Raw genomic sequence first — 13,270 nt, forward strand, 5'->3', positions numbered from 1 at the left:
CCAAAGATGGTGTTTACATTTTTGTTTTTTTCATGGGCTCAGTAGTTCTGAACCTTAATACTGTGGTGATGATCTCGGATACCTAGTAAAATTCACTTTTAAAAGTAGTTTTGATCACTCACCAGATTAAAATAAGTAAATAAAATTAATAAACTTCTAACTGATCTGTAAAGTCCATGAGTTAATACTGCTGCAGTGTTGATGCCTGTGTGAGGTGGTCATACTTGTGCTAATATTATTGAACTTCTAATATAAGGATTCTGTCTTGAAACTTTGCAAAATTTTAAAATTTGATAAGTCTTCAGCTGTATGTAATATATACATTACATAAATTCTATTTGGCTGCCTTTGAAATTGTTTTTTTTCTTGCTGCTTACGATACTTTAAAAGTGTCTGGGTTTTTTGATGAAAATACATCTGTGTTTTGCATACAAGGTGTGTGAGAACCAAAGTCTTGTTCTGATGATAGAGCAAAGCCACCTTAACTCATCCTTCCTGCTTCAATCTGAGATGTGCTTTCTGTTGTGAGGAATTTAAAAATGACATCAAGTGAGAGAGATCCCATCCTTAGAGTAGGGTTTAAAAGTAAGGAAAAAGTATCATGCAGTATGTTGTTCAGTGAAGCTTGTAGATGAAGTTCTGGCATATAGGGAAGAACATTTTCTTCAGATGGCTGTTTCAGCATGCTTCAGTTTACCAAGCTGTGCTAATAGATGCATCTTCATTATAAAGAATGAGAGACAGTAGTTTGTGTGCATACAAGCTGCTTTAACAAACGTTTCTCAGTTGTTCTTGTTTATCAGTTGTCAATAAACAGCCTGTTTGCTTTTGTGAATAAGGCAGATTTTTTTAATAATGTAAAGATACAGGTTATAATTGCCTGTTTAGTTATATTATTTGTATAAACTTGTTTATAAAATGTTTGTCAAGCCACTATTTAGTGACTCCTGGAGTTATAATTATTGCTAATTATCCTGAGAGCCTAGTTAATGGATGTATACTTAATTTGTTGAGTTTAAATCTACCCAAGGGGTAGTGAAAAAATCTTCTAAAAGGCTTTTATTAAAATACATTTTCTGATTGAGAACCCATGCAGTAATAGCCTTGGGAATTACACATTGCTTAAAATTACACAGTGTATGGGTTTTTTTGCTTTTAAAAAGTCATGTGGCTTAGTTTTTCAGATGTCTGTGTTCAGTTTACTGAAGGTAGAATTGTTAGTCTCCTTGTAGAGTTAAATCAGGCACTAATTGAGGCAGAAAAAAAGAAATGGTTTACGATCCCAGTCACTTCCAGCAGGTGTCAATGTAAGGCAATGATAGATGGAAGTCTGGTGATGGAAATGTTAATACTTAGATGAGAAAATGTATGGAAATTACTAAGAGCAACCATGACAGCAAGTCAGGAAGGATTTCTTGTAGTGCCCTGTATACTCCTGTCTTTGGAATGCCAGACATTTGTACGTGTCTTGTGCACTCTCTGGATACACTGGTATAGTTCAGATCTGCAGAAGAGAAACTATTTACTGTAGTGTATGAATTATTGCATTGTATAAGTAGGTGTTTCATGAACTACATCTAAATATTGCATGTGAAGTGTCCTCTGAATTGCAACAGAGGGCCAATAAAGTATTTAAGACAAATTCTTGAAGTTTAGAGGTATTTTTCTTTAACTGCACTGGTTATGAAAGAAGTAGTAAGGCTTTATCATTTAACTGTACTGGGAAAAGTCGTGATTGTTCCTTTTAACAGCCTCATATAATAGTAGCAATCAGCATTCATAGTCCACATTTTTCAAATTTCTTTATAGCAAAAACAAAAATAAACACTTTGTTGACATACTAGAGCATGGCCAAAAACCACAAAATCCAAAGTTTAGGATATTTCTTCTGTTGCTGCTTTTCTTTCACAAATTTTTTTTACCAAGGTAAATTTTGCCAGAGAGACCTTTTCACTTGTTGCTATTTGATTCTTTTACTTTGAAATTAATGGCATAAGAGGGCAAAATGTCTGCACTTGCCATTTTGTTGTCAGTATGTAATAAGTTTTGCTTTATTGTTGTTAGCAGCTTTGTTTCAAAACTCTTGTGTAAGGCTTTGATGCTGATAATGAACAATTAGAAAACTGTTGTAGGGCTGTCGTCTGCTCTATGTTCTTGCTAATATGATTGTTCCTTAAAGAAAGACTTTTATAAGTAATATCCAACTAGCTCAGGCTAGAATGAATTAATAACAGAAAAAAATCATTTTGAGGTACAAATTGATACATCTTTTCTGAGAGACCAGAGCTACAACATTACTTACAAAAATAAAGTAGAGAATTGTGAAACTTTCTCTAACTTCCCTGACGGAAGGTAAAGAATAGTGCATCTCTGGCAGACAGCCTAATGATTACCTTGAAATATGTATCCTGCTTGTGTAATTTGACTGTGTATTTTTAAAACACACTGCTAGCATTCAGGAACTGGAGCATTCATCCCCTGGAAAACAGGCTGAGGAACAAACCTAGTTGCTGAGTGCTGAGAGGGTTTTTTCTCATTTTTTGTCTCTCACTTTTTTGATAAATTCTTGAGAAGAACCTGCTTTAAAAAAACCAAATTCTACTGCCTTCATGTAAAATACTCAATTCTCAAACCTGATCCAACATGAGTCTTCATGTGGCAACTTAGGTGAGTTCCTGACTTCCTCAGCTATGAAATGCATCAGAAACATGTCTCCTGAGGTATTTTTTTTAAGAATACATAACTTCAAATGCAGTCCTCTAATTTTATGCTGTTTTTTTAATGGCCAGTGTTAAATTTGTAAAACTGCAGGAAGTTACAAGCACAGTGAATGCTGGGGTCAGCCAAAACCTTTTTTTGCTGTGATACTGGTGATGCATTCCAAAATACATTTACATCATGTTGAATTTTGAGAGTAGCAGCAAAGCCTCTCTTCCTAGGAAATTTTGAAAAAAAAATATGAAGTTCATGGAGGCAGGACAAGAAAAAAAAAAAGCCTAGGAGGCTGTGTTGATAAATGTGTAGGCTAATCCTGGTTCCAATGAATTCAACAAAGATGTAAGGTTTTAAATGTTTACATGACTTCAAGTTGATTTAGAAAATAAATCATTCACACTTGACATATTCAGGTACAAAATACAGATAACCAGATGTGGGTGAGGAGGAGCAGCAATGTAGTACATTCATTGGACAGCAGAAGTGAGAACTAAAGTTAATTTTGGAAACATGTTCTGAAGTAGGCTACTGTATTAAGCAGGTTGTTGATTGGAAAATGAAGCAGTGTCGTCAAAAGCATTGCTAAATTATGCAGACAGTTTCTTTTTTTAGATGAGCAAGTTAACTCCAGACTGCTTGATATGGTTCTAGTTGTATAAAGGACATTCTAATTAGATTTAGATCTACAAAAAAGCCTTCTTGAAGGGAGAAGGTGAGAATTAAAGGGAGACTTGGATAATAATGACTATTATCTACGCTAATATAATAAGGCTAGGAGTGAACTGATAAGAACAAGATGGCTATTTTGAAAAAGGAGATGTATTAAATAATATCTAATGATCAGCCTCTCAGGAGTTTAGGATTTACCATTTTAGAAAACAACTTAGCAGTGTAACTGGAAACCACCCCACCTCAGAACACCCACAGCTTGTTTGCAGGGGGAGTGATTGTAGAAGTGGTTTTCAGTGTGATTTCTTGAGACAGAGTATGTACAGGGCTGGGACAAAACATGACGTGGGTTCTTGATGAGCAGAATAGGGCTGACATACAGCTAATCAAGGGCAGCAAGGTACCTTGATGGTGTTTAGAGACAGAATATAAACCTTATTTGCAAGGAACGTGAATAGGCTAGGAACGAGTGTCAGTCACTGGTCATTTAAAATGAATGAGATGGACATAATTTCTTTGTGGAATTGGATTAAAAGTTGTAAAGCTGAAGACTGGTGGAGAATACTTGAAATGATAAGCATCTTGAAGTCTTGGGAGGTGACAGTTGATTTGCTTCTGGCCTTTATTATAGAATGATCACAGCAGCTAGAGAAATAATGGAAGGCTGAAGGGAGAAAATTTTTAATAACTTTAAAAAAATGAGGTAAGTGAAGGTTGGAAATGACTATCCAGTGAGTCAAAAGATGCGAAAACAAGAAATATGGGCAAGAAATTAAATTCCAGTTGGAAATGTAATAACTATAATGGAATTCAGTTCTCCATTGGTATCTAACTGCACCTTTGTGTATACTCTGTCAGTGATGGACAAGCACTATTAGGGGCTTTGGTGTGTAGGCAAGATGCTGTTAACTGTTAGCATGTTATTTACTGATTGATTTCCTTTGGACTTTCAGAGGGGTCTGGTTAAAAAAACCAAAACCAGTGGGATATTGGAGAGATATTTTTATGCTTTGATAAGTCAGAGAGATATGAGATCCTCTGAACTTCCACAGACATTCTGGCATAGTGTAAGTTGGTTCATGAAGAAAGATGTGGATTCTGGTTGTGATTGGCGTTGGAGTGTAGAAGAATGAGCAGAATTTCAAGGAGAAACTTGTAGGTAAAGTTACTGGGAAGACCTTTTGATAGTGAGACTTAGGAGCTTATTGTTGTTCCCCAAGGACTTCTGTGTCTTCAGCGCTTAAAGACAACATTTCCCAATGCAGTGCTTTACTTCAGTAAGGCAGTTCCAAGCACAAAAGACAAGATGGTGACTGTGAAGAGCCATCATGGATTTTGAGAAGGGTGCCCAAGCTGTTTGCTTTCTGTGAGAAAGTTGTTGATGTGTCTTTGGATGTAGGGAAAGCAGTACTGTTCCCTGATCATGATTTTTAGAAAGACTTTGAATGCAGTCTTTCACAGCCAAATCAGAGATATGGACAAGACAGATAACCCAAAAGGCGGGAAGCAAATGTCTGGAGCATTTGTGTTCCTCAAGGGATGGAACAGAGACTGGTACAGTTTATGAATTACAGTTTATGAAACAGGCTGGTACTGTTATGAATCCAGAGTGGGACAGAGTACACTCTCAGCAGGTTTGTGAAGGATACTAGACTGTGGAGGAACACAGTGGAGGAACAGTTCTGTTCCCATTCCTTGGGGCCTCAAGAGGGAGGGATGGGCTGACAGGAACCCCATGAGTTTTTTAAAAAGCCCCCAAAAACCCCAAAGCCAGTTTTTGCACCTGAGGAGTGATTCAATGCATTGGTACAAGTGTGAGAAGGATTATAGGCAGAGAGGAAGAAGTGTTTGTTTTTCTACTTAGCGCTCATGAGGTCATGTCTGGAATACCACAGTTGGTTTCAGGCCCCCGGTTTGACAGATAGTGAGAGACTGGGGGGAGAGTGCAGTGCTTGGAGCACAGGACATGAGCAGAGCAGCAGGGGAGCTGACTTCATTTAATTTGGAAGAGAGAAGGCTCCAGGAATTTCCAGCTGTTGTCACTGCATACCTGGTGAGTTGTTACTATAAAAGATGGAGCAGGCTCTTCTTGTAGGGGCCCTGTGGAAGGAAAAGAGGCAGTGGGAATATGCTGCAGCAAGGGAGTTGGGTGTAAGGAGAGCAATTCTGCAGAGGAGATGTAACTGCTCACTGGAGTGAGCTGCCCGAAAAACCAGGCTGTTATATTTCCATCTCTGGCGGTATTAACACTTGTAGTGGATAAGGCCCTTAGCAGCAGACCCTGCTTTGAAATTAGTTCTTGGAATTGGCAGGAGGTTTGACCTCCAGAGGTCTTCCAACATGTGATTTTCTATGATTCTCCATGCTAGTGCCCTATTAGCTTATAAGTGAAGACTAAAATAGTCAAAACGATAGTGCAGCAGTTTTCAGCTGTGGGTTGCTCACTTCCTATGAAAAGGAGCTTCATGATTTTACTCCATGTGAAAAAATTCTTACTTCTCTGCTGAATTTTGATCTAAATTGGGGCCTGCTATGAGTCTGCTGAACAGCCACAGCATGTACTCATTTGCAAATCCTTTTGCTCTAGTCTAACCTCAATGGTGGTAATGCAGTACAGTCAGGCACTTGGTGCATATCTGAATTATGTGCCTATGATTAGAAGGCATTTTAATATAGCATAAAACTTTGTCATCTAACCTTCCCCCTGCTTCTACATTTTCAGATAATGTTTTCAGAACTAAAGCAGAAGACAGAAAGGTTTTGCACATCTTGAGTGATGGGGCTGACCTAAATGAAACCACTTTGTTTTGCCATTTGTCTAATTAGGATCAGTGCCAAATAAAACTGTATAATAAATGGGTACATTATTGTAAACCCTTGTGCTCTCTAGTCCTTTATATATCAGGGAACTTCTCTAGAAATAGAATGATTTCTTTAAGGTGAAATAAGAAGGAAAAACAAAATGGGAGAGGACATAAAGCTTCAGAATTTCAGTATTCTTAAGTGCTGCACGAGTCATTCCTATTTGGAAACAAAATGCAGCTTAACAAAAGTTAAGATAGGTTCTAGGATATATTGCTTTTTTTAATAGCATTTTGTACTAATGTTGAAGGGAAGAAAGGAGAGAGGAGATGAGAGAAGTATTTCAGGACATGCTTCTAGAATCCTCTTACATTTATTGAAAGGCAACTCTGATTTTTTAAGCTGAAAATATTTTGCTATTGCAGCAAAAATAAATCTAAAATATAAGGTAGTTCTATTAAAGCATGAATGTAGCATTAATAGAAAACTTGACTTCCATGAACTTCACATGTTTACAGGAGCTGAATCAATATTTGATACGAGACCCTCTTGCCATATCATTTTGCCACAGTGCTTTTTGATTAGTGCTATTTTTCAGGAAGCAATTTTCCCCCCCTCTTTCCCTTAGGGCTTAATTACCCATCCCAAATTCATGGAGTTGTGAAGCAGTAGCTGCCTAGAACAGCATAGTGCTTCACCAGTTTGTGTCTAGAGAACTGACAGTTTTTTCTTGTCTTCTTCCGACAGATCATTTGAGCTTATTTTTAAGAAAAGCTGCTCTCACTAGGTAGCTGGGAAAATAATGCTGTTTGAAGATGTCCTGTCACTGTTAGTCATCAGGGACTCTGGAAGAGTTCTGGCCTCCTTTTTGCCTTCCCCTCTGTTTTTAATCAAGACAAACTGTAAGAGACATCATGTTCCAAAGTTGCCCTTAGAGTTTTCTATTTCATATCCACTGCTTGCAGACCTGTGTTGGATTCTGGCTGCTCTGTGATGTTTTCATGCTGGGCACTTTTGATATACTTCAGTGCAAAGGATTTTACTTCAAAGCAAAAGTAACTTCCTCAGCCCTGCATAGTTGGGTAATTGAATGTGGGTGGAAGATGTCAGTAGTGTTTTTGATAATTGATATCCTGTGTTGCACTAAGAGAGCAGTTTTTCATAGTTGCAGAGTAATTCTATTTACTTGTGGTTTATGGTACATGGTAAATATGGTAGGTGCTGCAAGTGAAGTAACAAAGTGAAATGCTTCTCAACTCAAGTTGTGCCAGGGGAGGTTGAAATTGGACATTAGGAAAAAGTTCTTCATGAAAGGGTGGTCAGGCATTGGAATAAGCTGCCAGAGAAGGGGTGGAATTCAAATTCCTGGAAGTGTTGAAAAAAATGTGCAGATGGGCTGTGTAGGGACATGGGTTAGTGCTGGACTTGGCAGTGCTGGGTGAATGATTGGAATTGAAGATCTTAGAGGTCTCTTCCAACCTTAATGATTCTATGAATCTGTAGATGCTCCTCATTTGCTGATGAGCCCTGTATTTATGAGCACGATGTTGTGCTAATAGGGCAAGAGCTGGTTTTGCTGCACTGGTGTTCCAGATTTCTGACCTGAAGAAAGCATTCTTTCTGGGGAGAGGTGGAGACTTGGTTTTCAGTGCTTGCTCAATTCTTGGCATTTTTGCTGAGACTGCTGATCAATTAGTGCTAATTGTGCTGGGTTTTGGGATATGGTCCTAGAACAGTCATCTGAGGTCACTGCTTTCTGTCACCTGCCGTTTTTGGACTCAGTTTGTGAACTATGATTTTTTTGCTTTCCTATTTTTTTTTCTTTTAAGAAGGGATGCATTATTAGCCCTGAAATAATCACTCACCCTTCACATTCAATTTTGGATGTTCCATATCAAATATTGGAAGTCTCTTGGTTATTATTCTCTCTTATTTTTTGCTACAAAGAGGAGTATTCTTTTGCTGCAAGTTCCAACACAGCAAGCTATTTGAAACAAATGTCTTTCTCCTCTTTCTGTTACTGAAATTAAACTTTAAAGTTACTCAATATTTGGGATTCTTGGGCACCTCTGAGAAGGATGGAAGCATAATAAAAGTCACAGATTACACAAAAATCTCCTTTCCCTCTTTTTTCTTTATTAGTAAGCAGGGCAATTTTCTCTTTTGGAAGAGGAGGAAATGCTTTCAGAAAGAAAAGAGGGAAGCCTGCCAATGATGTTTCACTTCTTTGCTACGTGTTTGCATCAGGAGTTAAAAGCAGTCCCCCAGCTATTTCAGTGAAATAGCTACATATCAATTTGTAGGCCATTATCTTTCACTTCATATTAGCTCAGCAGTGTAATGATAAATTAACTCTGAATTTCTTTCCATAGTTCTCAGTATGAAGAATACGGTCTTAAACGATTCAGCTTTTATCCGTAAGCAGATAATTTAGCCCAGCTGTGGGAGACTTTCATCCCTTATAACGTTGTTCCCTCTATATTAAGGTTCAAAATGCAAATAAGGGAGATAATTAAGAAGGTTCAGTTGAAGAATTTGGATCTGGACATGACCTTCCATGAGCATTGTCTCTAAGTGAGCTGATGTGATAAGGCACTTACACTTGATTAGTTAAAATTATTTGGATTTAGAAAACAAGTAGATTCTAGAATTTTTGCACTAGGCTAGTATTTTGATTAATACTAATTTTGTCTAAACTTCCTTTTTACTGGATATCTGAGTTTGTCTTACTTTTACATGAAATCTTGAAATTTATCATTGCATCTCAGACTCCATAGGATGAGGAGACCACAGTTTTGTTTTAGTTGAAAACAAGTGTATTTCCTCTCTTTTTTTTCAGTGGCAGAAGTATGGTAATGATCTCTTCCATAAGGAGAAACTGTCACTCTGCCAGCAGAACCTGAATACACATTTTGCAAGTGTTTGGTTGTGACTGAAATGGGGATGGAGGAGAGGGATGTTCTTTCAAAAAGCACTGAAAGTATGGGTTGCCTTTTAATTATGGTGTCAACTATTGTTTTAACTGGAAGGGTGCAAAACAACCCCAAACTAGCCTGTGGACTTTGAGATTGTGGAGAAATTTTTGGAAGTTGTGAATGGGTTCTAAGGGCTAAAGCAGGCTTTTTATCCATTGGAAAAACCTCTTGTTTAAACTATCACTCCACAGCAGTCCAAAATATAGCCTAGCTTTCTGCACTTAAGGCATTTAAGGAGTGCTTTTTGTTGGCTAAAGCAGCCTCATAGATTGACAGTGCTTGATAAAAGTTTCCCACTATGGATTAAAGTCAATTCAAGGTAGGAAAAGTGTCAGAGGGAATAGCATTGCTGGAACTTGCAACATGGTTTAATTTTGACATTGCTAGTAAGTGACTGCAAGAGGAGGGTAGCTTCTCTTATTGGCTTGGGTAAAATGACAACCAGTTGAGGTTGTCTAAAGCTGCTCACCTGTTCCTGTGGCATAGAAGGTGATGTGCATTTGGGAACACAAGTAGTTGTTGGTATACATGCTGATGGTACCAGTCATCAGAAGGGTGTTTCACTGCAATGATCCTGTGTGGCTGAAGAGCAACCAATTTTTTCCATGCATTTATAATGAACCTTTGGTTTTAGGTTAACAGATAATCTTCATACAAGAAGAAACATGAAAGAACAGTTGTATGGAGTAAAAAGTAAAGCAGAGAAAATATGAAAACCAAAGGAAAGATAGCCAATGTGTGGTAGGCCTCATAGGATCATAGAATGGCCTGGATTGGAAAGGACCTTAAAGATCATCTAGTTCCACCCCCACTTGCCATGGTCAGGGACATCTTCCACTAGACCAGGCTGCTCACCATCCAGCCTTGACTATTTTCAGAGATAGGGCATCTACATCATCTCTGGGCAGCCTGTTCCAGTGCCTCACCACCCATATAATGTAAATTTTTTTCTTAACTAAGCTTACTGTCTTCTCTTTCACTTTAAAACCATTCCCCGTGTTCAATTGTTGTCTGCCCATGTAAAATGTCACTTTCCCTCTTTTTTTGTAATCCTCCTTTAATTTCTGGAAGGCTGCAATGAGCTGTCTCTGGAGTATTTTCCAGGCTGAACAACTGCAGTTTCTTAGTCTGTCTTCAAAGGAGAAGTGGTCCAGCTCCCTGATTGTCTTTGTGTTCCTCTTCCTCTGGACCTGCTCTAACAGGTTTGTGTGCTGAGGGCTCCAGACCTGGATTCAGAACTCGAGATGAGTTTCATGAGGGCAGAGAAGAAAGGGAGAATCCTCCCTTGACCCACTGGCCGCACTTCTTTTGATGCAGTCCAGGATGTTATTGGTCTTCAGGCCTGCAAGCTCACATTGCTATGTCCTCTCCAGCTTTTCATCCACTGGGTCCTCCAAGCTCCACAGGGCTGCTGTCAGTCAGCTCTTCTCCCACTCTGTAGTCATGTCTGGGATTGCCCTGACCAGGTGCAGCACCTTGCACTTGGAATCTTTTATCTTTTTAACGTTCTTGTGGTCCCACATCTCAAGTTTGTCCAGGTCTTGCTGGATATTGAATTTAGGAATAAGCCAAGGGTATGCTTTGGTCCAAGACTGTATGATTCACTGGGTTAAAAGTATGTTAATATTTAAAACTCAGTGTTCCAATTCAAAATTTGAGGAATAATGAAGATTTTGTTAGTGAGCAAATAGAGGCTTTAATATTACTGAGGTCCAGTACATTATTGAGGAGGTGTATATTCCCTGGAGGATTATGTTGGTGGTGTTGAAATGTAATGAACATGATTTTAGAAAAAAAGAGACATTTAGGCTGAGCAAAAAAATTCACAGCTGTAAGGGAGAAGAAATTAAGTCATCTAATGGTGTTACTTTTGCATATTTCATTAACTTGGCTGTCAGCATGCCCACTGTTAGTTTCTTGTGCCAGGTGAGTGCTGCTAGAAGTTATGTCAATCTGTGTGCAAACAACCTATACCATTTTTGAATCAAGGACAAAGAAACCATATATGCATAGAATATACCTATCTTTTTCTTGTAGGAAATCAAGGGAAAGGAACTTACCTGGTTCATTTCAGTTGTTTTGATACTTTCTAAATAGCAGATCTAGAACAGCATGCAATGCATTTTAGAATAGAAATGAGAAGGTGTAGGAAAGCTCCACAATATATTTTCTAGGCTTTAGTCCAATTGCATAGGACAAGTTGAAAGAGAGCTGTGATTTAGATCATCTTAGAAAGCCCAGGGCATAAAGCTAAGTATAATAATTTGTCTTGTTTAGCATTGTTTAATTTGATTGTAAAATATGTTTAGATTTTATGACTGTTATGGTATTGTCCCAGCATCTTTCAAGAGATAAGTCTTTGGCAGTGGCATTTGTGTAGTGACTTAGGGAAAAATAAAATGAGATTAAAGACACTTTAGAAAGAGAAACAGCTGGCTTACAGTTTGTAATGATGGTATGAATTTCGTGGTCTTGTTTCACCTAATAGTGATTTACTGGGATGGTTTTTGAAGTCAGTCAACACACTGAAAAGGAGAGCTGGCAGTCAGTCATGGCTGCACTTTAGAGTATTGTGGCTTCAGTTTGTAAGGGAGCCTGAAACTTGCACAGGCAGGGTGGTCAGAATTAATGAACCTGTTAAAAAGACATAAAATAGCACAACTAGGCTCTGAGCTACAGAAAACAGCCATCTCCCCAGTTGCAACATTTTAGTAGATGCTCTAAGGTGAAAGTAGAATGAATTCCTGTTGCTGCAGAAGAGTGAGAGACTGGGTGACATGAAATAAGTGCTCTGCAGAATTTCTCTGTGCAGGAGGCAAATGAGCCATGATCCCTATGCAAGTGCTGACACTTCTGTTGTTTGTTTTTTGTTTTTTTTTAACCTTTTTCCCCTTCCCTAGACCCCTAAAGATTTCACCAACAGAAAATGAATGCTCCTTGCCTCTGATACAGCCCCTTCTAAAACTTTGCATTATTTCTGTGATTTGACTGCTTCAAGCAGCAGGACTGTCAGGGTTTGCACAAAGTGCTAAGAGATAAAAGAAGCTACACCTTCTTTTTGTTTGCTCTTGTGCTGTAAATCTATGCAGATGCACAGGCCATCACTGCCTGTGGCTTTCTTTTAGTAAAAGAGAGTACATTTTAATTTTTCTCAGTGGAAGAAAGCAGAACAAAGGGAAGTAAATAAGGTGCTGTTCCTTTTGATATCTTGTGGCTAATTTTATTCTTTATAATTTGATCACAGCCATGGGAATTCTGATACCATGCTGATATCTCCTGTTACTGTAGCTGCTTTTGGCAACTTCCTTTGCATTATCATTTGGCATTAATTTTCATACATGCTCCTGAGGAAAATGATTACTTCCTCTTCCCAACTTTTTGTGAAGTTCTGCAAAATGGTCACCTGTCACTTAAAATTCAGTGCATTGAAAGGCCACCTACTGATTCCTCTGCAGGAGGCACCACAAATACTTGGTGTTTACTTTTTGAGGGAGGAGGAAGCCCTCTTTCCTCTTCTCCATGAGCACTTTCTCAGCTGATGCAATGTAGGTGGAGATGTAATTGTAAACATAAAGTAGAATTAAACATTTTGTTGCTGTGAGTTTTGGAGAAACATATTTCTGATTTTTCTAATGAAGAAAGGCCGTGGCTTCAAAGTAGTGTTATTCTATATATTGTCCACTTGTTATATTTGCTACTGCCATCTGGTTTCACTAATAATAAGTTTGAGATTTGGCAAAGAGAATACTGCTAAAGGTTTTCCTGTGGCACCATTGTTTTGTAAGTTCTTTAAGGGTTAGACTGTCTAGAAAGTATAAAATTGCACTGTGCCTGTGATCACAGTGAAGCTGTGCATGGAAAGCTGCTCCCTTACTCATCTTGGCTGTCACAGATGTGTGGATGAGGTGAGCTATGTAATTCAGCCTGAGTGATAAAATGGATTTGATTTAAAATGAGACACATAGTGCTGTGGAGGTATATGATATGACTACACCCAAAAGGGCCTTTGAAATTGCAAATAGAATTTAGCAAGCAACCTTCCTACGAACATCTGTTCCTGATGATAGGCAAATACATGCCAAATTTGCTACTGGAGTTTAGAGAGAGTG

General features: G+C 38.3%; 1 protein-coding gene across 2 annotated transcripts in view; it reads left to right on the forward strand.

Annotated features, from left to right (window-relative positions):
* Window positions 1-13,270, forward strand: part of UTRN (utrophin) — a 307,788-nt gene that overhangs the window by 128,749 nt on the left and 165,769 nt on the right. The window lies entirely within an intron of this gene.

The sequence above is a fragment of the Agelaius phoeniceus genome, chromosome 3 (genome assembly GCF_051311805.1).
Source record: "Agelaius phoeniceus isolate bAgePho1 chromosome 3, bAgePho1.hap1, whole genome shotgun sequence".
Lineage (NCBI taxonomy): Eukaryota > Metazoa > Chordata > Aves > Passeriformes > Icteridae > Agelaius > Agelaius phoeniceus.